Source organism: Anabrus simplex, chromosome 6 (assembly GCF_040414725.1).
Source record: "Anabrus simplex isolate iqAnaSimp1 chromosome 6, ASM4041472v1, whole genome shotgun sequence".
In the NCBI taxonomy this organism is placed as follows: domain Eukaryota; kingdom Metazoa; phylum Arthropoda; class Insecta; order Orthoptera; family Tettigoniidae; genus Anabrus; species Anabrus simplex.
The window spans coordinates 168,416,923-168,442,903 of NC_090270.1; the positions used below are offsets into that span (position 1 = coordinate 168,416,923).

General features: G+C 38.0%; 1 protein-coding gene and 1 long non-coding RNA gene across 2 annotated transcripts in view; both read left to right on the plus strand.

Moving 5' to 3' along the window:
- The window catches only part of LOC137501212 (dynein regulatory complex subunit 5-like), a 69,583-nt gene extending 52,299 nt beyond the window's left edge, over positions 1 to 17,284 (plus strand). The window contains exon 2 of the transcript XR_011018422.1: positions 17,211 to 17,284. The gene's annotated coding sequence lies outside the window, so the exon portion shown is untranslated. The remainder of the gene's footprint in view (positions 1 to 17,210) is intronic.
- A 4,295-nt stretch (positions 17,285 to 21,579) lies between these two features.
- The window catches only part of LOC137501213 (uncharacterized), a 65,337-nt gene continuing 60,935 nt past the window's right edge, over positions 21,580 to 25,981 (plus strand). The window contains exon 1 of the long non-coding RNA XR_011018423.1: positions 21,580 to 21,602. This is a non-coding gene — a long non-coding RNA (uncharacterized lncRNA). The remainder of the gene's footprint in view (positions 21,603 to 25,981) is intronic.

The following is a 25,981-nucleotide window of genomic DNA, read 5'->3' on the forward strand; positions in this document are numbered from 1 at the left end:
GTCAGTCAGTGTATAACTAGATTTGCTGAAGAATGGATAATCAAAAGTAAGTTGAGTTGCAGTTTCTTCATCTCCACAAACACAACTGTTATTACTACTAATATTAATAATAGTATTGCAACCAAATGGTCATGATATATACACTTAAATACACTTAGATGTATATCACTAATAGTGATAATATGCAGTCAATGCTTGCAAAACATGATCAGTTATTTACACAGTTGTGTCAAGCTTCCTTTTCTATGGACACATTCGATAGCATGGTATATGCTGCATCGTTGGTCACAGAAGACACATACGCAACCCGGTCCTGACTTGTGAAATTCCATGGTTCTGCACACCTTATGGTGGAACCCGTGTACGGCAAACCTGGTCACTGTATGCCTCAGGTCATATCCACCACGCGTCCAGTCCCTGTTTAACATCGCATCAGTTGAGTAAAACTCGTCCCATATCATAGCCCTCTTTGCTTGCAGTTCTTGTAGCAGCTCTCTGTAACTCCTTGTCGCTGAGAGTAACAATCTAAGTCTTATGTCTTCAATGAAGTACGTCTCCTTTGCCAGAACGTATACTAGCCTTGATAATGTATATTTAGAAACGCATAGAACTCTCTTCAAGAATCTAGCCTTCAAACTTTCCAGCTCTTGCAGTTGTCTTTTTGAGAGGTGTTCCCATATTAGCTCTAGACCATATATGGCTGTTGGAACAACTTTCGTATTAAACAGATCCATGGCTGTCTCCAAAGATAGCTGTGGAAGATGTTTAATATCACTAATGCTTCGTATAGCTGCGATGATTCTCTCCTTTAGGTGTATTGTGAATGTTGTTCCTGTTACCTGTATTGTGATCCCTAGATATTTGTACTGGTTACTAATTCGTAATTTTTGTCCTTTACACAGGATGTAATCGCCTCTAGATAATTTTTTTCCCCTCCTAAAAACAACCAATTCTGTTTTGTTTGCATTAAGGTCCATTTTATTATCTTCTGCCCATTCCAAAATTAAGTCCATGGCAACTTGTAGTTCCTCTTTACTCTCAGACGCAATAGCCATGTCGTCCGCATATATGTACGCGTTAACCTTTCGTGTTTGCTTCTTAATTTCTTTTATTGCATCCTGTGTGAAGATGTTAAACAGCAGAGGGCTTAGTGGGTCCCCCTGTAATACCCCGTTTGTCTGCCGAATCCATCTTGATGTGCAGAGATTGTCGCTTATTTGGATATAGTTCTCCGCAAGTATGTTGGCAACTAGTCTAGTGAGCCAGGTACGACCGATGATTTCCTCTAGTTTTCTAACAAGTTTCTGTCTATCTACTGTATCAAAAGCCTTGGAGTAGTCAATAAATATTACGAACATTTTGCCTTGCTTTTCTCTGGTTGTTTCGTGAATATCTTGGAGAAGGCATTCCACTGCCATCAGAGTCGATCTCCCGGCTCTAAATCCGAACTGTTCGTCAGGGAGAAGCGGGTCTGCTATTCTATTGATTCTCTGGGTTATCAGTTTGGTTAGAATCTTAAAAGCTGCTGATTCAAGAGCCACTCCGCGATATGATTCCGGTTTGTTTACTTCTCCTTTCCCTTTGTATAGCATCTTAACGACTGATTTTCTCCATACATTTCGAATGTTTCCTGTTTCCAGACACTTGTTCATCAGCTCTAGCCATACTGTTTCTAGGTAAGGGAGAGATGTCTTCAGAAATTCGTTGTAGAGGCCATCTGAGCCTGCCGCCTTGTTTTGCACTTGAGATCACTTTCCTTACTTCTTCCTGAGTGAAAGGACTGCATGGTTTAACTTCTCCTTCCATTGTAGGTGTTAAGCCCCGTTTACATAGTATATTTTCCATGTATACCTCCCAGATCTCCATTGGTATGTCTGCTGGGAATCTTAGTTGGCGCGGGCGCACTGCTTTGTACGGCTTTTCCTTGATTTCCTTCATTAGCGCCTGATATTGAGCTTCTATGTAACTGGCTTTCTTATCCTTTAAAAGAGTTTTATATGTCTTTCTAGCGGCTTGATATTCTGCTAGGTGGACGACGTCCATACTTTGTCTGGCTACTCGCATTTTCTTCAAAGTTGCCTGTCTTACTTGGAAGCACTCACTGTCGAACCATTCTTTGGCTTTGCGATTACCATTCCACGATTCGGTCGCTTCTTTTATGTAGTCCTCTAGGAGAAGTGCCGCTTCATCGATCTTTCCTGCTCTGATTTCTTGGAGCATATGCTCAGTTTCATTTGAGTTTTCCTGTAGTAGAGATACATTTAGACATCTCTTTAGTTTCTTTTCATTACTATGTCTTGTCTCTATAGCTGGACTGCAGTATACGTTTGTGATCACTGGAATGTGCTTTCTTATTAGTGCGCCATCAGTAGTTGTGAGAAGAGTTTGGGACTGCACCTCTATGCCCTTTACCAGGACTAGATCTATTGCGCTTCCTCCGTTGTGGCAGATGTATGTTTGCGTTTTCCGGTCATTCACTAATGTTAGTCCTACTTCAGTTAAGTATTCCAGAACTAACTCTGTTTTTCTGCTTGGTCTGTCTAAGGGGCAGTTAAAATCACCTGCTAAAATTACATTGGGGTTGTTAGTAATACTATCAAATGCTTTCTGAATGTTGTCTATTATATCTACTGAGCTGCATTCCGGTCTAAAGTATGCGCAGATGATGACTCCTATTCTTGTTCTTACTACCACTAGGTCCTCGTCCGTCATTAGCACATGGAACGGGGATAACCTTGGCTTGATTAGACAATGCACCCCCCCCTGATGGTCTTCCCCTGGTGTGTTTCTCGGCTGGAGCAACTATGTTGTAAAAGCCTTGTACCACAGTATTCTGTTCTCTAGTTACAAAAGTCTCAGTTAATACACAAATATCGAAGTCTCTGAATATATCACTTGGTGAATTGCTTAAGACTCCTCTTAAACCTTCCACATTCCAGGTTAAAATCCGTATCACATTACTCTCTGGGGCCTCTGTATCTCCATGGGGCACGAAATGGCCGACAGATTATATTGGAGGGCCAGAAGCTGTCTCTATACACTTTCTCGAGTTCACTGATTGGTATCCCTATTTTAAAAGCACTACTTGTTGGTGTATCGCTGACTTTCGTGCAGTCTAGTCTTCCTACTATTCCGTTTTCCCTCAAATATTCTTCCAAATCTTCCTTCTTGGTTTCTGGGTTAAGCCTGCCAATATAGAGCCATGCATTCTTCTCAGCTGCTTGTAGTCTGTATTGCCCCTCTCTTGAGCCTCTCACTTTGTCATTTCTGTCTACTTTAGCTGGTTTGCTATCCCTAATGTTGGTAGCAATCTTATTTCCACGGCTATGTGTGGCAATTTTCCATTCACTTTCTTGTTTTTTCTCGCTCGTCCTCTCTTCTGATATCAGCGAATTATCAATAGCTTGCTCTTGAGTGTCTTCGTTCGGTTTAATTTTCCGTGCCTTTGGCCTTACTTTTTCCGCCTCACTGTTTGCTTCCGGTGATGTGTTCACCCCAGTTGTCGCTTTCGTTATCTTGTTTGAATGAGAGCTTACGCTCACGTCTATGTTTTCAGTATCTTCTCTTGTCGTGTGTTGGTGATATGTCCCGTTGTCTTCTTTTATCTCTCTAATGTCCAACGGCTTGTTTCTCTCTAGATCTTTAACCGCCTCTGTCAACATCTCTTTGATCATCTGAGGAAATGTTTGCGATAAAGTGTCCATTATGGAGTTTAGCTTTCTATCTATCAACTCTATTATTTGATCCCTTACGTTCTTTGATACTGTTATTTCCGGTTTGCATTCATTGCAGAGCCATGTTAGTCTGCAGTTCTTCCGTTTGATGATGTCATATTCTCCTCTCGTCATGCCGGTGCATTCCTAATATTGAATTTATATAAATAAAATTTGAACACTTCCTACAGAAATGCTGCCAGCCAGTTTTGAGTCGACCTTAAGTTTTCAAATCAACTATGTTGCTATGAGCTATAAAATCTGTATCTGATAATGATAAAAAGTGACCCTTTTTCAAACACAATAAAGGATATTTAAATATTTACTAGATCTACTATTCTGTAAGTTTTTGATAAAGGCATTTTGATAACATTCGTGGAAAGTTCCGAATTCAGTAAAATTACAGTGTTGTGGAACAGAATGGAATCTTCTTTCTTCTTTGTCTTAGAATTTGTCTGCTCTACTGTACAACTCACTTCACATCTTCAGCATTTTCAGCTGTCACTCCAACTCTGATCATATCTTCTTTTGATGACATGCATCCACCGGTTCTTTGGCCATCTGCTTTGTCGGTATCCTGGAACAGAATGGAATATTCTATAATCATCATATGAATTAGGTTTCTAGAGTTTTGCTAATTAATTACATTCAACTTTGAATATAATGAACCTTTAAGGACTCTGATATTTGGTTCACTATATCCAAAGTTCACTACAACTGAAATGTCTTCCCATAATCTTATTTGATTCAAATAAGGGCAGAAACAATAAAATATCTAAAACAGAATCAGTTTCATAAATTATCTATTACTTTAACAAATTAAAATACAGCACAACAAACAGAATCATTTCAGAGAACCATACTTGGTATTGAAATGCAATAGTCAGTTATAGGTGGCTGCATATTGTTGTGATGAATTTTTTAAATTCTTCTCTAGAATTTGCATTCCACTTACATAGATTTCACCTTGCCCATACATTCTAGAAATCATATAACAGTCCTGATACCCTTTAACTCTTCTTTCATTCTTGGGACACTATTCACTCTCTTAATCTTCACCCATGTTACCTCCCATGCTGGAATTGCCTTTTATAGTTCCATTGATGGCTTCATCTGAAGGGGTTTCATTCCTTAGAATTTCGTAGTCCACATCAATAAAATTGTCCATTTCAATGGAATTTGCATCCACATGCTCAAGCACCAGCGGCAAATCATCCTCTTCCTCGAATGCTACACACCTGATAGTTAACAGGCATGGTGAACATTTCTGTAAAGTGATGGCCTAGTCAAAATGGACAAAATTAAGAATATTGGTAGGTATGCTCTTTTTATATTCCAAGGCTTGGATTGTATGAAGTGTCACTTTCCTTCCATAACAAGTCTTGAAGCTGCAGATCACACCTTGTTCCATGGGCAGGAGCACTGATGGGGTGTTAGCAGGTATGAATGCCAGCTTGATATTCTTGAAATTTTCAATATGCCTGGTCAGTTGTCTACCAGAAGCAGAATCATTCTTTGCTTTGTTATCAGCTCTCAATCCAACCATTAAAACTCTTGTTCAGAAATGGATGATATCATTGAACTGGTAGTTCACATGAAGTCGCTTGATATTTTTAAAACATCTTGGGTTTTTAAACTTCCCAATTAGCAGCCATTTACTTTTTCTCTGACACTTTCATGTTGGCACGTACCTAGATTTTGGAAATTTTTTGACCCAAACATTTTTCCTCTTTAAATTTAAGTGTTCTGTCAGGCATTAGCGGATAGAATATTCCAGCCTTGTCGTCATTGAAAATATCATCAAGTGAGTAGCCAGCAGAAATGTTTGGCCACTCCAAAGTCAGCCATTTTGTTATCATTTCTAGATACACTGACTTTGTTTTTCTACTTATCTTCTTCGCCATAATACCGTGCTGCTTTTTCCACTTGTCTGAACACATGAACACATTGAGTAGCATCAGGCTGCTTGTCTAGCTGCTTAACCCGTTCGCTGGGCGATGCGGCGAGATCCGCGGCTACAAGTCACTTGCTCGGCGGGGAATGCAGATATATCCGCCAATTCAAATAATTTTTTTCTCAGTTGCCTCCCTGCAGAGGTTTATTTCTTTTTCACCAGCGTATTCTAGATGAGTCTGCCCTCTGATGTGAATTTTTTCAGCTGTGTTCTCCCAATACCAATGTGTCATTCATGAGTTTTATCATAAATAACGCAACTTACATCCGGGCAAGAACGACCTATGGCCTAATAGCCTCGTGCTGAAGCTTTAGCTCATTGACTAATCGTCCCTTGGATGTAATAATATTGCTGCAAAAGGGATTTCTAGAGATTATGATACTGAGCAGACGTCTCTGATGACCTTTTAGAACTGTGACCTGATTTATTATTACCAGTTTTCAGTTCTTCCTTCCTACACATTTATTATTGTACGCATCCGTAATACAGGCACAATTCATGATTTCCGTACAAACTGCAGAGACCAGAGTTCTATTCAATCTTTTTTCTTAATTTTTTCCGCTAAAATGTCAAAAAGGAATTACCGGCCCCCACCGTTAGAGGGAGATAATTTAAGGGCCTTGATAAACGAAATGTTGGAATTTAGTGGGGAGAATAGTGATCTTAGTGAAGTAAGTTCTGCCGAAGGGGAATTCATAAGTGACAGGAACGTACCTGGAATAAGTACTGCAAGCTTGAACGTCTAGGGTTCGGGCCCAGCTGATGCGGTTGTTCAGTAGTCGCGAAAAAGACAACACGTGTTCAATTCCAGTTCAAGTACCGATCATGACAGTGACAGTAATGACAATAATACTAATTACAATCCAACCAGTGCAAGTTCTTCATCTAATTATACTGAAAATGGCTAAAGAAGGTCCCACATTGATCCACAATCACATCGTGATGCAAAGGGAGAGTTTTTTGGGAAAACAAAAGCGAGCAAAGAATTTTAATTATTTTTCTATGGCGAGATATGGCAGAACATAGCTGAACAGGCAAGTGATGCCCAGCATGAAATCGCACATAAAATCTAGTTTAGTAAGATGAAACGAAGGAGTCGGGATCAAGACCAGGTCAGAACAAATAAGGATGAAATAAAGCTTCTAATGGCGATACTGTTGCTGCAGGTGATTGTACAGAAACCTAAGTTAGGACACTATATTTCTTGCAATAAATTGTTCACTATGCCTATTTTCTATGAGCTGCTAACACAGAAGAGATTTTTTTCTCGCTGGGCTGAGTGGCCCAGACGGTTGAGGCACTGGCTAGCCTTCTGACCCCAACTTGGCAGGTTCGGTTCTGGCTCAAACCACACCCGTGTTCAAATACGTCAGCCTCTTGTCAGTGGATTTACTGGCATGCAAAAGAACTCCTGCAGGACTAAATTTCAACACCTCAGCGTTTCTGAAAGCTGTAAATGTAGTTAGTGGGATGTAAAGCCATTATTATTATTATTATTATTATTATTATTATTATTATTATTATTATTATTATCGTGGATTCGTTTTGCATCCTACTGCCTTGTGACCAGCTTCTCCGCACTTAAAGCAGAGCTTACTTCTGTCCAATCCTTTACAGTTTCGTGCTTGATGCCCATATGACAGACATCTAAAGCACCGAGGAACTACGGCCCACCGTCTTACTCTGCAGTATAGCCAGCCTAGTTTAATTTTGCCTATGTCTAACAGCTTTCGTGCCTCGCTATCTTCTATCTCCACGATGGCGAGTTTTTGTCCCCTGCTGTTCGGATTTGTGATTGAGACCTTCAATTCTTGATTAAGATTTTCTAATTCACGTCTTACAGCCTCCTCTACGTCGGAAATAGTAGTGGCACTGTCCATATCCCGAATTTCCAATGTAGTTCTAGGCGTCAAAACCTTTACTTCGCCATCATGTCCAAGAGCGCCTTTAAGCGTTTTATTAAAATTGTCTCTATTCTCCTTTTCCGTGGCCTTATTAAATTCAAGAAGAACTGCTCCAGACATAGTTTTCCTGATCGATCTAACACTGGCGCCACTGTCTTCTGGGTTCACCTTGCTGCGGATATCCTTCACAACATCTGCAAAAGTCTTGCCATTCATCGGTTTAATAAGTACGGCTTCTGGGCGGCTTCTTATAGTTGAGCGTTTCCGTTGCTTGTTCTTTTTAACAGTTTCAGATACCGGTACTGGTTCAGGTTGAGTACCTTCATCTTCATCTGCCTTCTTCTGCCTCTGTTCCCTCTTCTTCTTCTTCTTGGATAAAGCTATTTCCCAGTTATCCTGTTCTACGTTTCCTCATAGTCGCAGAATGCAACGATGGCAAACAAGATGGGAAGATGATTCTAGAGGGAAATGGACGAAAAGACTGATACCTTCTCTGGGCGTATGGGTTGCCCGAAATCATGGTGAAGTGAACTACTATCTCACACAGTTCCTGACAGGTCATGGATACTTCCGAAAATTTCTTCATAGGCTAGGGCTAGCAACTAGTCCGGTGTGCATATACTGCGGAGATATCGATGACGTATCACATAGTTTCTTTGTGTGTGTTCATTGGCTGCCACAAAGAAGATGCTTAGAAGTTATGCACGGAGAATTGACGCCAGAAGGGATCGTGTCAGAAATGCTACGAAGTCGAGAATCTTGGGACCAGCTGGCAGTCTACGTAGAAAATATTCTGCGTCAGAAGAAGAAGGACCTGGACGATTACGACAGATAGTAAAGCAGAAGAAGGAAGATGAAGCACAAGATGCATTAAGCACGACATCCGCCCTGAAGTAATGCGAGAGCGGTTCCGGGGCGGAGATAAACGTCGTGGGAAAAGGGAGTGTGGTTTTTAGTGGGTAAGAATCTCCACACACTTGTTGAGTGCAGACCCTCACAAGCGTCTTATGAAAGATTTTCCACACTCCCTCGCAAAAAAAAAAAAATTATTATTATTATTATTATTATTATTATTATTATTATTATTATTATTATTATTATTATTATTATTCAGCACCAGCCCACTAAGAGCAACCCCAGCAGATCTCTGAATAGAGAAACATTTCAGCAACTCTTGTCAACATATTCTCGATCAGATGCACAATGACTTTTTTTTGTTTGAGGCATGTTTGTATTCAAGGCTCTCAATTTTGTTCTTGTTTTTAACACGCGAGAGGTCGCACTCATTTTAGAATGCGAGAGGTTGCGCAAAGGCAAATTGCTCACGCTTAATATTCTACTGAGCTATTTTCCTTTTGCAGTGAATGCTCTGATAAAAGTATAAATATGTACCCTGTTTAACTGCCTTTCAACTAGTACTAACATAATTACCCAGTCAAAATATTTTCTCAATATAAAATAATAATGAATTTTTTTGCAAAATCTGGTAAAATTACGTGAGTTTTTAAAGAGTGTGAGAGGTCACATGTGAGCAAATTGCCTCAACGTTTGCATTTGTACATTTCAATGAATGATTTAGTCACAATTCAAAATAAAACTGCAGCACCACACTTCACTGAAAGCCGCCATAAACCTCATGAATTTTACTTAAGAGACTTCCTTAGAAATGCAGTCATGTAAGAATGCACTACGCGAGAGGTTGCATGAAAGCAATTTGCTGCAGCAGATGCAAGAGTGAAAGAAAACTTAAACTACTCCAGAACGCAGCAGGCAATACACTGATGATAATCAATGTCAGGCGAGAGGGAGGGGAGGGATGAAACGAGTGCCCTAAGCCCTAGAGCAGCTAGCAATGAAATTATTAACAAATATTTAAAAAGTGCGGCAAATTGCCACGGGTGCGACCTCTCGCGTGTTAATGACGTTCCAACCCATGTCCGCTTGAGAAAGTCTGTGCTCAATGTCACAGATATAGGATACATGTACCTCCAAATTATTACCATCCAGTCTTACAACTGAATAGCCCTTTAAATAAAAATGAAATGGATTTTTAATCATGCTACACTTAATAATATTATGTGGGACTCAAATATTTCTATTAATCCCATTAACTCATGTTTCTTGCATAATATACTCCTACAGTTCCAGTGCAGTATTCTCATGTTCTTCATCCGATATACATTATTTCCTAATACTGTAATTGAAGTACTTTATAATGTAACACCTTGAGTCTTCACTGGACATTTTGACCAAGCTGTTCCATCAAAAGTTCAAATTTCTTCGAGCATTTGTTAACTTTTGGGTTTGAAAGGTTACCATGTTTAATAGGTAATACCGCATTATGTTTGAGGATGGTTGCCTAGTTGTACTTCCTCTTAAAACAATAATCACCACCATCACCACCACCGCATTTTGTATGTTACATCATTGTCTATACCACTCATACCCTGACTTCCCTGTTCATGGAGCTTGGGTAAGGACTTCAATTCTGTTGCAATGAAAGTGGTAACCATTCTGTTTCCCATTGTACTAATATAATATTAGAATCTGTACTTATTCTTCAATTGGCTAGTATATTTTGGAATGCTTGTCTGTTATACCCTGGTTGAGTGAATCTTTGAGGATAAGTAGTTACTATTGCTGTGAATTTTATTTTCGTGAACATTCTTGGGTGTTATGGTTTAATGAGCACTTGGCACCTCTCGGTTCTCTTGCTTTACAATTTACTGCAATTTGGCCATACGTTTGGCAACTCTTACATAGTAAAACCAAACCAAACCCTATGGCACAACAGCCCCGCGGAACCATGGCCTACCAAGCGACCACTGCTCAGCCCGAAGGCCTGCAGATTATGAGCTGTTGTGTGGTCAGCGTGATGAATTCTCTCGGCCATTATTCTTGACTTTCTAGACTGGGGCTACCATCTCACCATCAATTATCACATAGGCCGAGTCGAACTCGAACTAGCCCTCAGACCCAAGTAAAAGTTCCTGACCTGACCGAGAATCGAACCTGGGGCCTCCGGGTAAGAGGCAGGCATGCTACCCCTATACCACAGGGCCGGCTCTTACATAGTAAAGGAGCAAAAAATGAACGCTTCAACCTTCAGCATCACATTAAGGATCACTACTTTTTGAGTGATGTGTTGACATTGAAAGTTTAATTTAACTGTGCCTGTTGGAATATACTCTATTTCATCATTTATCATTGCTCTTATATTCAGTCTTTGACCTGCAACAACCAGGTGGTGACTCAATTAACTTTTATTGAAGGTTCAGAAAGAGAGGAGTCCACACCTCTAATTACTCTTACTCTATTGATCCTGGAAGATGGAATGAAAGTTTTTAGGCTTTTTTCACCTAATGTTGAGTTATGGAGAAAATTGTTTGCTGCTATACTAGTATGAAAAGTCACTCAAGTTCTTTCTATCTTCAGTGTATCTCCTTGATGTCTGGTATCTTTCATTCATAAGAGTCACCCTCATATCATAGGGTGTAGGCTACTGATTTTTATTATAACCAGTAGATTTTACACATACTACAAATGATCCTAAATGTAGAGCTGTATATGTATTGTACCTTACCTAACATCCTCTTCTTTTGCCTGGCTGGTCAGTCGGTAGAGCTGTGGTCTGTACGGAAGATGGGTCTAGCTAAATATTTAAAATTGAAGTAGGACAGGATGCTAACTACTGTACGTGAATGAGAATCGAGAGAAATGGAATGGAATACTTTAATCCACAAAACATAAAATGATAAAAAGCCCCAAAAATCAAAATATTACACAAATGAAGAAACACACAATTTTACGTAACAAATATCCCTAAAAGTTGTGAGTCTCTGCTCATACCGTGTGAAGGTCTTTATCATTCTTGGAACCGTGAGTAATTAACATGGCATGAGTTCATCTAACAAATAAATTTGAACACTGTAGATGCAAATGTCATAATTTTAAACCTTCAACTACATGGGATTAGGAATGTAAGATTCGCACATATTTTTCACTAATATAACTCCCAATGGTTAGGGAAACAAAAACATAAAACACACATTGGCTTTGGACTATTATAATACCTCCAAAGGATCACTGACTCAAAAATGAACGCAATTCCCCAAAACTCTCATCCCGTAAAAATAAAGCACTTGGGCTTACCCCATTAGACAATTGACAACACAATGACAACAGAACAATAAAACACATGGACATCCTCATTCACAAAAATATTCAACTAGATCTGAAATAAATACATAAACAAACACTTGTCTTGACAGATTGGAGATATCTTGAGCACATGTTCTACCCTCTGTAGGTGGTTATTAACCCCGAAGTGAGCCAACAGATATGGCAAGGTCTATTTCTCTATTTCAAACGTGGCCCTTTAACTGGCTGCAAATACAAAACAAAAATTCTAGTCATTTACATGGCAAGGCACTCACAGCTGCAACTCGTATATCATCACGGCCACAGGCCCCTCTTTTGCTCGTGAGTCAAGGACTCTACTTGCAACTGGGCAAATGTTTCCATCCCTCACATGAGGAGACTTTACCATACAAGCAATGAGAGCCTCTCAAAATTACTCATCACAATTAGTCTGGTACATTTTTCCCCAGACTTGCAAATCACATTAGATAGGTCTCCATGCATAGTCTACCATCAGGCTATCTGGAACATATTCAGTATCTCTACATTTCACATTTATCAGGCCCTTCTTCAAGCCTCACGTGCCTCTGTAAGTCAGCCTGCCAGAATTTCCTCGAAAACCCTACTAAATCAATGATGGGGCCACAATGCCCACACCTCTCAGTGCACAGCTGAAAATATCATGCATTATTCTAATATAACATGCCGTTCCTAGTCTCAAGTTGCCTAACACTCACAATGGTACTCTCCCAGCTCGATTACTTCTATGGCACTTCCGTACTTAGCTTCTGGATGATCTTAACATCTCAAACTATCGTAAATCCTGACAAGACAAGAATAACCTTATATTACATAGAAGTGGATCAGACCTAACTAATATATTATCCTCGTAACCAACATAACCCTTGCAAAGCTAGAAACACTGAGATAACACATGCAATGTTCTCAAACCTATTTACAATTACCAAACAATGGAAACTGCCATAAGGCATAACTGAGATTAATATTTACAAAAGCGCAAATCCTAACTCTTCCTAACCCATGCTAGAAATGTGTTCAAAACTTATCTGTCATGATGAAACTGTCGCCCATCCTTTTGGGCCACTTAGCACGCTTAACAGCCCATGGCGCAGTGTCCGTCGTCACAGGTCTTTGGGTCGACTCTCAGAGGGGGTCCATGGTTGTTTGCCTGCTGCTTGCTGGTCTCATTCCGCTGGAGTTTGGTTATCATTGGAAGATCAACATGGATATAGCAATCTATTTGTCGTAAAGTCGGATTACTGTTTACTGGAATCAGTGCAGGTTGATAATTTAATGAATAACTTCCGATACTGCAATATACGAGTTGAAAATGCTGTTACGTTTTAGTGAAGCTAGTTGAAGCTCAGTCCATCTCCAAAAGCACCTAGTCACTACACCAACATTTAACTATGAACAACTCATGTTCACAGCTCTTTTTTTTTTTTTTTGCACACTGACTGTTTCTTGGTTAATTACTCTAAATACTCTGATTAGCATGAGTCAACATGTTTGCTGCACACTTCTACTTGAGGCAAACTCGGTAATTGTAATCTCTTGCCTCCAGGTGCACCTCACCCCGTACTGTCTTTGTTCAAGAACTATATTTCAGAGACATGCACAGTACCACATTCACATATCAACAGTGACCACGTCTCAAGGATCACACCCTTTTTATAAGTTCCCAGAAGAAACATGACATGGCGGAGATCCCCTACAAAAATTGCCTTCTGCTTTGTGCCAAGTAAGCTTCAGTTCCCATGCTCCATAAAAATATGAATATTAATTAGTCAGAGCACAACTATGATAGGGGCCGATGATCTAGATGTTAGGCCACTTTAAACAACAAGCAGCATTATCATCATCATCATCACAACTATGAGATTTCATCATCGGGAGGCTCTCAGAAAATTTAACAATAATTTATCCAGGTTTTACATTCCTGGAGAATTGCTAACTGGTGTGATTGGCAATCAATTTTCATATTGTGCTGTTCCTGAATCTTCCTGCTTTTCCTCTCGTGAGTATAGCAGTTGGTAATTCCCCTGATGGACACCATTGCCTCTTGCTTCCTCTGGCCACACCTGAAGACAATGTGTGTGCTCCTTTAAATGTCATGCAGAATCTCTCCTTCATGTCTCGGTAACGGCAAAAATTCTCAATCGGGTGTTAAGTGTTGGCCCTGTCACATAATACAATATGTATTTGCAGACTTTAAGAGTTTTTGTTCATTCCTGCCTATTATTTACCCTATTTGCTAGCAGACATTCTCATTTAGTAACATCATGTAGTCAATAAGAATTTCTTCCATCATTATCTGTTCTGATATGTCATCATCTGGGGATCTTCCTAAGGAAGAACCTCCACTTTTACTTGCCACTGTCTACTCTTCTAATGCTATTCTTACCTTGTGATACTCTCACAACTGTAATTTTCTATTATAGATACACTAGGTTATAACACACACCCCCAACATTTACAAACACACTATGCTACACTAGTGAATGGTATTTTGCAAAACTTTTCTGATTTGAGTCCTTGAGTCTCCCTTACAATCGAGACAAAGGAAGCATACGTGATTAGGGAGATTAACCTTTCCCTGCCAAACTAAAATGCTGTAGTACTGCTAAAACTGCCAACCTAAATTAAGGCAAAATATAAGGTCTTACTGAAAATTTTGCACCCGCCTCAGTTTTGAATCTATATAGATGGGTTTTTTTTCATGATTCATGATATATCCATGTATATGTCCTGTGATTTACTTTGTTGGCATGCATGTCTTTACATTTAAAAAAATAATTAATTATTAATTTTCACTTTCTGTAATTAATTGTGCAAATTTTATTAGTATTTGGCATAGTAATAATTATTTCACATACATGTTAATGTTACTGTTAGAATCACTAAACTGTGTTGTCTTTTAATGTTAAAAGTTTTAAATCTCTATGTTTAATAATGTCCAAATGATTTTAGGTTTTGGAATTGAAAGTTAAAAATTGAGGTTAGGTTCGTTGTCGTGGTAACTTGTATTTCGCTGGTTAAATATTAAGATAATTGTCATCTTCACTTTTGACAGTAGTACCAGTAATTTGAGGAGGTGTGGTTTCCCATTTTTACACCCGGCAAATGCTGGGGCTGTACCTTAATTAAGGCTTCGGCCGCTTCCCATTCCTAGGCCTTCCCTATCCCATCGTCGCCATAAGACCTATCTGTGTCAGTGCGATGTAAAGCAAAAAAAAAAAACACTTTGAGGGGGGAAAACATCATTAAGCCTAATACCTGTCACATGAACTGTTACTGTCTGCCTCACTGTTTTCATCACTAGGAGATGACAGTCACTCTCACTTCCTAACAACATAGCCTGAACATATTTTTTACACAAGTGTTCTGAAAGTACCAAGGAAGTGTAAAAAGAGAATGTACAAAATATATTATGCACTCATATTGACTTATGAGGCTGTGACTGTGACAGTGAACACTAGGGTGGAGAGTAGAATTCAAGCCAGTGAAATGAAATGCCTAAGAAGTACGATAGGAAAAACAAGGAAAGACATTGAGAAACAAATATAATGAATATGTGAGAAAGGAGGTCAGAATGGAAAACCTAAATGACAGAAGTGATAGGAGTAAACTAAGATGGTTTGGACATGTAAACAAGATGGAGGAGAAAAAAATAAAACAGATGATTGAGATGAAGTACAAGGTAAAGAGAGCGAGAAGGAGACCTAGAACGAGATGGATCGATTCATTAAAGAGGAGAGCAAGAAGAAGAAACCTGGACCAGGGAAAAATAATGGAAGGGGAATGGTGGAAGAAGAAAAGAAGGTGGAGAAATGCCATAAATGCCTCGACCCAGCAGGAGCTGGATAAGGTGAAAGGAGAATGATGATGACTACATGAGCTAAGTAAGGATGATGCCTCCTGAATTCAAATTCTTCAGAAATTAATTATATTTCTGCAAACTTAGTGTGTGTGTGTGTGTGTGTGTGTGTGTGTGTGTGTGTGTGTGTGTGTGTGTGTGTGTGTGTGTGTGTGTGTGTGTGTGTGTGTGTGTGTGTGTGTGTGTGTGTGTGTGTGTGTGTGTGTGTGTGTGTGTGTGTGTGTGTGTGTGTGTGTGTGTGTGTGTGTGTGTGTGTGTGTGTGTGTGTGTGTGTGTGTGTGTGTGTGTGTGTGTGTGTGTGTGTGTGTGTGTGTGTGTGTGTGTGTGTGTGTGTGTGTGTGTGTGTGTGTGTGTGTGTGTGTGTGTGTGTGTGTGTGTGTGTGTGTGTGTGTGTGTGTGTGTGTGTGTGTGTGTGTGTGTGTGTGTGTGTGTGTGTGTGTGTGTGTGTGTGTGTGTGTGTGTGTGTGTGTGTGTGTGTGTGTGTGTGTGTGTGTGTGTGTGTGTGTGTGTGTGTGTGTGTGTGTGTGTGTGTGTGTGTGTGTGTGTGTGTGTGTGTGTGTGTGTGTGTGTGTGTGTGTGTGTGTGTGTGTGTGTGTGTGTGTGTGTGTGTGTGTGTGTGTGTGTGTGTGTGTGTGTGTGTGTGTGTGTGTGTGTGTGTGTGTGTGTGTGTGTGTGTGTGTGTAATATTATAATAAATTATAATTACATATAATATATATAATACAATAATTACATAATATATATATAATATATATATAATTATAATAAATTATAAGATCAATTTATAAATTATTATAATTTATAATAAATTTATAAATTGACCTTTTTTCATGAATTATTAAGAAAAGAATATTCATTAGGACATATTCTCTATGGAATATTGTACAAGTGTTTCCTTGATGACTGCTTTCAATTGTAGAAATAATATATATACTTTCTCTTGAGTTATTTGTTTGTTTTAATGTTGTCAATCTTATGTTAATTTTAAGGACACTTCCTCTAAAGCATTACTTTGTCAATTTATATATTTTTCATCTAAACAGTGTTATGTGGCTGAAGATGTTGATAATATACGAAACATGTACCACTTTTAACCATTAAATTGCCTTAAGCAATCATTGTATCGACTAGGTGGAAAATAAATAACTACCTAATTGTGAATCTATTGAAATGCGATACGGACCATGAAGCTGATTTTATGTAATGTCCCACTCCAGTCGCCCGGGTGTGGTTTATTACTGAAACTATTTTCATAATTTTTATACATAATTTTTCATCTTTTTAATATATAAGAAAATAAATATTTAAAAGTATTTAGCACAAAAATTGGGTCCCCATTACTTACCACACCTACTTTGATGCCCGATTAGTGATCTTCCCTACTTGCCAATCCAGCTTCTAATCATTCACTGGATTGCTCGGCTTAACAGCGGCACCTCTTGTAAGTTATCAGGTTGGAGTGAGAGAGGTTGGAGAACTCAAACTTGCCAAATTATTATGTTAAAGCTTCTAGATACACTGCAACAACACAACTTACTCCCATTTTGTATTAGAATTCTGTTTATTAGATTTGATCCAAATGCCATCGTTCTCTTTCATAGCGTCTACGAAGTTGATCCTGAAACTGCACGGTTAATAGAAGAACGTTTGGTTGAAGAAAAAGAAGAAGAAGAAGGTACGTTTCACTCCATTCAAATGCAACTTCTTACCGTGACTTATATAGTTTAGTAAGTGTATCAAAGACAACAACACAAGAGTTAAAATGTAAGTAGGAAGTTTTAATTTTGAACAGTGACAATTCGTTTGTTAAGAAGGAAGCCTTACTTCCCAGTGTCGACTCAGTTAAATGTAACTTAAAAGCTTTTCAGTCTTTCGAACGCACAAGTTCATTATAAATATTATACTATAACATACCTGTAAAAAACACACTATTAAACAAGGAATAAAAGCATTGCTGGAGTGGAAACACAGCAGGATTTCATTAAGATAAGTTCCAAATTTCAAATTCCTAGACAGAAATTAACATAAATATTTCCAATATCAAGTGTGATTTGATGATGTTCTTTTAAGAACAAAACATGTCATTCTTTGTTTAATAGTGTGTATTTTTATTCTTTGTTTAATGTATGTTACAGTGTAATATTTATAATGGACCTGTGTGTTCAATAGACTGGAAAGCTTCTAAGTTACATTTCAGTGAGGGATTCCTCTTATAAGTTTATTCTATTTTGCTCATAAATATTGAAGTCATACAAAATTATTCCTCTAATTTTAATTGGCAATATCTAGTGTGTAGAAATATTTACTCTTGCAGCAATAAACATGACTTCTGCAGAACAACTGTAATTTTAAGGTCCAAAATATGAATTGGCAGCATGAGAAAAAACATAAATTTATAAATTTATAAAATTTACAATGTCCAATAATGGACCATTATATTGGTATTATAAATTTACACATTCGGGACAAATTATTTCCAATCCATTTAAGCTGTTTCAGAAAGGGTAGGTAAAAATATCAAAGACATACACAAATTGGTTTTTTCATATGCTGGCAGAAAATGAAATCTCAAAACCAAGAGGATTTGTACTAGATAAATGAAATTTGAGAGGCATGTTTATACATCTGAAAGGTTACTCCTATTCAAATTTGCACGCTACTCGATGAAGAGTGGTTCTAGTAGTGCCACTATGAATTTGCAAAGCAAGTTTCCTTTAAATGCGTGCTGTACACTTCTTGAGTGTTAGTCATTGTCTGGTGTTGATGTTGTGAGGTAGGTGAAAGTCATACATGCCTTTAAGAAGGTGAAGAAGGCAGTACCGCATTATTTCAGAAAGACTTGGCAGGATTGTATCCACAATGCATTGATGTTGGTAGCAATGGTCACGGGAAGGCACTGTATCAAAAGACTGGGGTCTGGCCACACGCAAGCTACTATGGACTGCCATATTCACCGCTTGGCTGTGGTGTATCGTATTGCATCTTCAGCAGCCATTACAGCTTCAGAGTGATACAACAAACTATAACAAACTGATAACTTGAGGGACAGTTCTGAGCTAGACGTCCTGTAGCGTTCAAGCCACTAACTCCAAATTACTACCATCTATGACTTCAGTGTTATCAAGCTAGAGCTCATTGGAGGGCGGAGTAGAGATCTGTTGTGTTCTCAGATGAGAGCGTTTTCTGTTTTGATGCCTGTGATGGCTGTAGGTTGGTAAGGAGAAGGTCAGATGAGCACTTGGAGCCAAGCTGTCGGCAGCAGTGACACTCTGGATCTATACCAGAAATTCCGGCCTGGGGAGTGATTTCCTTTGACAGCTGGAGCACTTATTACAAGTAATGAAAATCATTTTTTCCGTATTGAAAGTATATTAATTTATAATAATATAAGAAATTTATTTTAACTCAACCTATTCAATACAGTACAAGATGTTAACGTATTAGTTAAACATCGTTAAAAATCGTTGAGACATGTTTCGCCCCTTCTGTGGAGCATCATCAGTCATATCAAATACCTCAAAATTCTACCAGACGTCTGGTTGGAAATGATAAAAATATATTACCTGAGTGAATACATTAAAAAACATTTACAAGATCTTATCATTAACAAAATATCAAAATTAACTAAAAAATGTTACACTAGTGAACACGTTGGTGAATTTTCACTCAAAACAAGGCCGTCCTATTGTACAGTATTGACAATAATGGTAGTTAAAGTCTTATTTGGTGCTAAGTTCAAAGACAGTTTAAAAATGTATGTACAAATGTTGAGAATGAATGCAGAATACATATAATTGCAATTTACTGTACGTGTATTTTACATTGTAAAATAATGTGAAAAAAACATTCCAAATTTGTATTAATATCCGTGGAAGAAGAAAAAATTTTTTTTTTACTCCGGACCTCAATATTACGGTCCTGGTGCAGTCTAGTCAGAAATGGCTTCAAGATGTGAAATTTTGTATGTAATTTATGAGCAGCTCATATAAAAATTTTGCATTACGTCGTAATTCAACTTGGATGTTTATGTTGACTAATTATATTTTAGACTCAAAATTGTCCGTTGAAGTATCCATGGGCTAATCACCTCCATTGGACATTCTCTATGAAGACGGAGTGCCTAGTGCATGTAAACAACAGTTGATATTTGATTCAAAAGTAACCATGTTGAAAACAGTAAAAATAATGGCTTGAATGGGCGGTTGAAATGTCGTTAAGTCTTCCCAATTGACTAGTGTTTTTAAGTTTCTCCGTGTGTTTATGTTGTTGAAGTATGGGGTTGTAGTTTTTATTGGTTGAGTGGGCAACAGTCAAGACGTTGTCCGATGTAATTAATGTTGAACTGTCTTACGTATGTGAAAATCTGAAAGGAAGGATAAGTCCTTAATTAGTTGAGTGAAATGACGGGAAAAGAGAAAGAATGAATGTGTCGGAGAGTTGAGACTGTGAAGTTAAAAAACTTACCTTAAGTGTTGTTGGGCTGTTACCTTATTGCTAAGAGGGTTTTGAAGCACTGGCTGTTACTAACGTCTTACTCCTCGTATTGTATGTGTGATGTATTGGTGGAGGGGAGTGGGCCTGAGAAGGCGGGGCTGTGGGCCTGTGATTGGAGCATGGGAAGGAGTTGTGTGTATTGGAGGGAGAACAGGGGCGTGATAAGTTGAACGGCTTAGTGGGGGTACTTGAGGAGGTTGTTTTGAGGACGTCAACTAATCTTTTGTCTTTCAGATTTAACTTGTTGAACAAAATGATTAATTGTTCATAAAGAGGGCTTCGGTTGTCTATCGGATCATTTAAGTTTTGATTACTATTGTATTTTTGGTCCAAGAAAATGTACAAATTTTCGAACTCGGTCATGAGTCTGCCTTTATCTAGTCTTTTTAAAATTTGGAGATCTTGTTCAATTGTGGTGAAACTGTGTCCTGTGTCCTTCATTTGGATGCTCATTGCTGAGTTTTTGTTGTTTTTCTGGGCATTAAAATGTTCAGCATATCTAGTTGTGAAGCTTCTTCCGGTTTGACTGATGTACGAACTGTTGCGCTCAGCGCATTTCAGTCTGTAAATGCTGGAACCCGAAAATTTATTGTTGTCCAAGTTTATCTTGTTGTGGTTGAAGAATAACTTTTGATTTGAATTTTGGGTCTTAAAGGCTATCTTAATATCATGTTTCCTTAAAGGGGTAGCGATTTGATGTATGATGGGATTAGTATAGGTAAAGGTTGTGTACTTTGATTTGTTTTTTTTTTTTCCATTGGGGAGAGGTTCATGGTCATTTTCAATTTCACTTGATTGATTATTTTATGTATGATTGAGGGATTGTATTAGTTGAAAATAGCTATTTCTTTTTTCAAGTTGGCGGTTGACATGGGAATTTTTAGCACCCTGTACACTAAGCTGTAAAATGATGCTTGTTTGTGTGACTATCGGTGAAGAGAATTTTGTTTTATGGTTGTGGGAGTGAACGAAGGTTTTTCTGTAAATTTGGAAATCGAAATTGTTTAAGGTCCTGGTAATTGCAATGTCGAGAAAATTGATTAAATTATTGTCCTCGTCCTCTTTGGTGAACTTGATGCACTTGTCTAGGCTATTTAAGTAGGTTAGTATGTCTTCACTATTGTTGCAATTTTTATCTATTATTGCTAATGTGTCATCGACATAGTGTAGCCAAAGACACAATCCGTTAATGCTATTTGTTATTTTATTATTTTTGAGATTAATAAAATAATAAAATAATATAATAGAAATAAAATAAAATAAAATAAAATAAAATAAAAAAATAATAAAAAATAAACTTGTCTTTATGTTTATGTTTTCTCTGTTTTCTGATACTTATTCCCAGCTTCCTTTCTTTGATTCATATCCATGCACTTGTTTAAGTTCTATCCATAAAACTGGATAAATAAGTGTTTGCTAAATAGTATTCTGAAATTAACTCTCTACCATGTTAATTTTGTTGTTGTTACAGAGGCAGGGGAACAAATGAAGGAAGGAAGGTATGTGAAACCACACAGATGAAGGCTGCCTTTAGAAATTAATTTAAACATCTTTGACTATAAGATTTCACTGCCTGTTAAGCTACAAATTGTATGAATATTTTTCCATTATTTCTCCAAAAGGTGGGAGTTGAATATTTTCTGAGAAGTTTCCTGGCTTGGTTGAGCAACTTTACTTCATGTTATATTTGCATATGTACTGAAAATGAATCATTTGTTTCAGAAACGACACTTCTCCAACGTACCAAATTGTTCAGAAAACAGGAAAAACTGTCTGTAGTGTGTAATGTCATTTCTATCCTTCCGATATTTATTATGCTTATTCTACTGTTGAAATGACTATGTCAGATAGGTTGTTTGTATAAATTAGTCCAATACGTTCCTTTACAGACTTTGTTGAAAGTGGTGGAGACGTGCTGTTTCTGCAACAAACACTATTAATGAGAATATAAGGAAGTGTAACATTGATTTAAACGTCATTTCAATTTCAAAAGGAACTTTATTAAATAAAGTACAAATTTTGTACTGAGGAAATACAGTGTTTAAACCCATTATTTAATAGTTATTTGTAAGACTTACTTATTTGCACATATTATGATTAGACCACATTGTATAGAAAAATAAACAGAAGAATACTCCTTTCATGTCCCTTTCCAATATTCAAAATATATATAAAACGAAACAACACAATATAATACAAGTAACATGTAAGTCTCTTATCTTTGAACAATGCTTCTCACTTCTATTGCACTGATGTTGTCCATGCAAACAGTTCATTATAAAACTCATGGTGTTCTTCTGGTATGTAAGATTCCAACTTCTTTATGTCTGCTAATTTCTTTTCATTTAATGGAACACAGCCTTGTGGATAAACAAGTCTAGTTGGTAACACAGGGAGACGGGTTGCAGAAATAAGCAACTTGAAAGTATGAACGCACAGTCCATCAACACAGAATTTTCCTAAGACATGATTTGCCTCGTACTGAAACTGCATAAATTGATTTATATGATACGCGATTTTTTCATTTATTTTCACACCTCTTCCTAGCGACTCAAGTGAAAGAAAAACAACACCTCTTCAGGATAAGTGTTCTTTCTGCACAAAACGGAAACTTTCATTCGCGACTGACAGGCAGAGATATATGGTAGAAGTGTTTTTTCTGCACAGAATGGTAGCCCTTCGTGCATTAATCATGGCAGTATTAATAACTCATATAGTGTCAAAAAGTGGAGAAGTGCTGTTTCTGCAACAAACGATTCAAATATAGGTGTGTATTGTATAACTTATTTTATGGGTATTATTACCTTCAGTTAGCAGGTAGGGACCCTCTTCGGAGGCAACCCTGCCCAGAGAGTGGCACACCTGCCTGTGTGAGTCCCAGAGCACACTGACCCAGTGTGTAGCATCTGGTAAGGACTTTAATGATTGCTGGCAGTAGCTCTAAAATGCCTTCGGGAGTGGCAACCCAATCGTAACAATAGCCTAAACTGAGTGGTGGTAATTATCAGCCTCGAAAAAGATTAGGCGTACCCTGCTAAAAGCGACGAGCAGTTCTTCTGCTGGGGGGAACTGTGATAAGTGGGCAACCAGCGGTTAATATTATGAAGTCTGCAATAATAAATGTTACGGCCTTGATCAGAAAATTTTGATTTTATGGAGAAAAAGAATGTTACAATGATGGGACTGAGTGTGGTCAATTGGAGTGAAGAGGATGAGTAGAGGATACACCCTATACTGGAATGGAGGAAGTGAGGCAAAGAATGGAGTAGGAGTGATTGTTAACAAAATCCTGGATGAAAATGTGGAGAGGGTAGACTACTTTAGTGATAGAATAATCAAAGTATGACTGAGGATGGAAGAAGAAGTGAAAGATTTCATCCAAGTTTATGCACCCCATAGTGGAAACAGTGAGGAAAATATAGAGGAATTCTTGGAGACACTCGATGAAGTAATCACCGATATGGAAGTGATACTCAGGGGAGACCTCAGTGTGCAGGTTGGAAATTGTGGCAATATAAAGACAGCAGTGGGATTGATTTGAAATATTTTGTTGTATTAAAAATTATATTTTTGTATAAGATTTATTCTGTTTGAACTTTTGGACTTGGAAGATCCAGATCATTTTAAATTCTGTTTAAGAAACTCTTATTTATGAGTTGTATCCAAATCATCATTAATCTGTGGATTTTAATATTTTTGCTTTTTGTCAAAATGTATGAAACTACACATTTGATTTGATTTGATTTGTTTATTTATCATCAACAGAGTTATTGATTCTCCAATTACAGATGATATAATACATTCAAATAATAACAATATTAACAGAACTTACTACTACCACTAATTATAAATAAGCAATATATAATATATACATATTTACAAAACACATTACGAAGGATAAAAGACATGTTTTGAAATGACCGAAGGAAGGAAGTATAACTTTCAGTTACTAAATGGGCAGAACAAGATACAAGGAACACTCTGTCTATGAAGTGTCCATAAGATGTCTGCGAATTTCACTAGCTGACGAGTGAAATATATCCACTATCACGCTAATTTCGTTCAGGGATCTTAGGGCGTGCATAAACCAAGAGTTCCTGTGTGATTCCGTTCTGCACCTGGGTAAGTGAAAGGTGACAGCCTGTCGGGTATTGCGGGAAGGAACATGAATTGGTAGCAACTGGAGTAAATTGGGACAGTCAAGGAAATTACCGATACATTTGTGTATGAGACGTGCGTTGACATACCTGCGCCTAGTCCTAAGCGACTCAATACACATATTTGTACAAAACAAATCATAATCTGTCGATGACAGCTTGATACCCAAACACTTTTTACTAATCCATTTTGAGAATCTGATCTGTACTCGCTCTAAGGCATTAACTAAGTATTGCTGTGAGGGGATCCACACTTCAGAGCAGTACTCTAGACTAGATCGTATAAGCGAAAAATACAGGGTTTTCAATGGGACAACAGATTTAAAACTCTTGCAATTTCTTTTGAGGAAGCCTAACGTTTTAAATGCCTTGTTAACGATATTTAACACATGCTCATTGAAAGACAGTCCATTTTGATTACTAAAAATAATACCAAGATCGTTAATTTTATTAACACGCTTCACTTCTTGATTCCCTACATTATAATTGAATACATTAACTTGCATTTTTCTCGTGAAGGATATCGCACTGCACTTTGAAATATTTAGGGTTAAATGCCAGTTTTTGCACCAATCACTAATATTATTTATATCAGACTGTAACAATTCGCAATCACTCATCTTTTCAATTACCCTGTAGATTTTAAGGTCATCAGCATAGAGCAGGTAGTTGCTCGAATGGATTTGTGATGGCAGATCATTAATAAATAGAAGGAAACATAAAGGTCCCAGTAGTGAACCTTGTGGGACGCCAGACATAGGCTGATAAGGGCGAGAAATGATACCCTCGTATTTTACTGAATTCCTTCTTTCGTTAAGATAACATTTAAACCATTCAAGCAAGCTTCCATGAATCCCATATGCTGACAACTTAGTCAGAAGAGCATTATGCTGCACTGAGTCGAAAGCCTTAGAAAAGTCCGTGTACACGGCATCAACCTGCTTGCAATTGTCCAGAGCGCTAGATATGAAGTGGGAGTACACAGCAAGATTGGTGGTAGTTGAGCGTTTCTGGACAAACCCATGCTGGTTAATATTAATTAAACCATTGACTGCACTGTACACGGCTTTGTATACGACTCTTTCCGCTACTTTGGATATAAGTGAAAGAAGAACTACTGGTCTGTAATTGACAAATAAAGATCTGTCACCTTTCTTAAACACTGGAATAACATAGCCTTTCTTCCATTCCGACGGGAAATTGCCTGTACGAAGAGACCAGTTGATTATCGTAGCTAGTGGGATTGCCAGCTCCTCAGCACACTCACGTAACACAATTCCTGGAATTTGATCTGGACCACAAGACTTCTTCGTATCCATCGACTTCAAGATGTTGCAGACTTCCGATGTCGAAGTTACTAGTGATGATAAATTAATTTCGCCTAATTGTTCGGTGTGAGAATTACAAGGAACACTGGGTGGATGGAATGTTTTGAAAGTGTCAGCAAAATTATCCAGAATTTCTTTCAAAGAGCTAATTTCCTTATCTTCATTAATCATCATAGATGGTAGCCGCCTAGATTTTGTTTTGCAATTAATAAATTTCCAAAATCTTTGTGGGTGTCTGATAATATCTTCCTCAACAGACCCGACATAATCCCTGTACTTTCTCCGCTGCATTTGTTTGTATTCCTTTCTTAGCGCCGCGAATTCAATGTAATCTGAAGGAAGTGAAGACTTTGCAGCTCGTTTCCTTGCTCTTTCCTTTGCCCGCATTTTGTC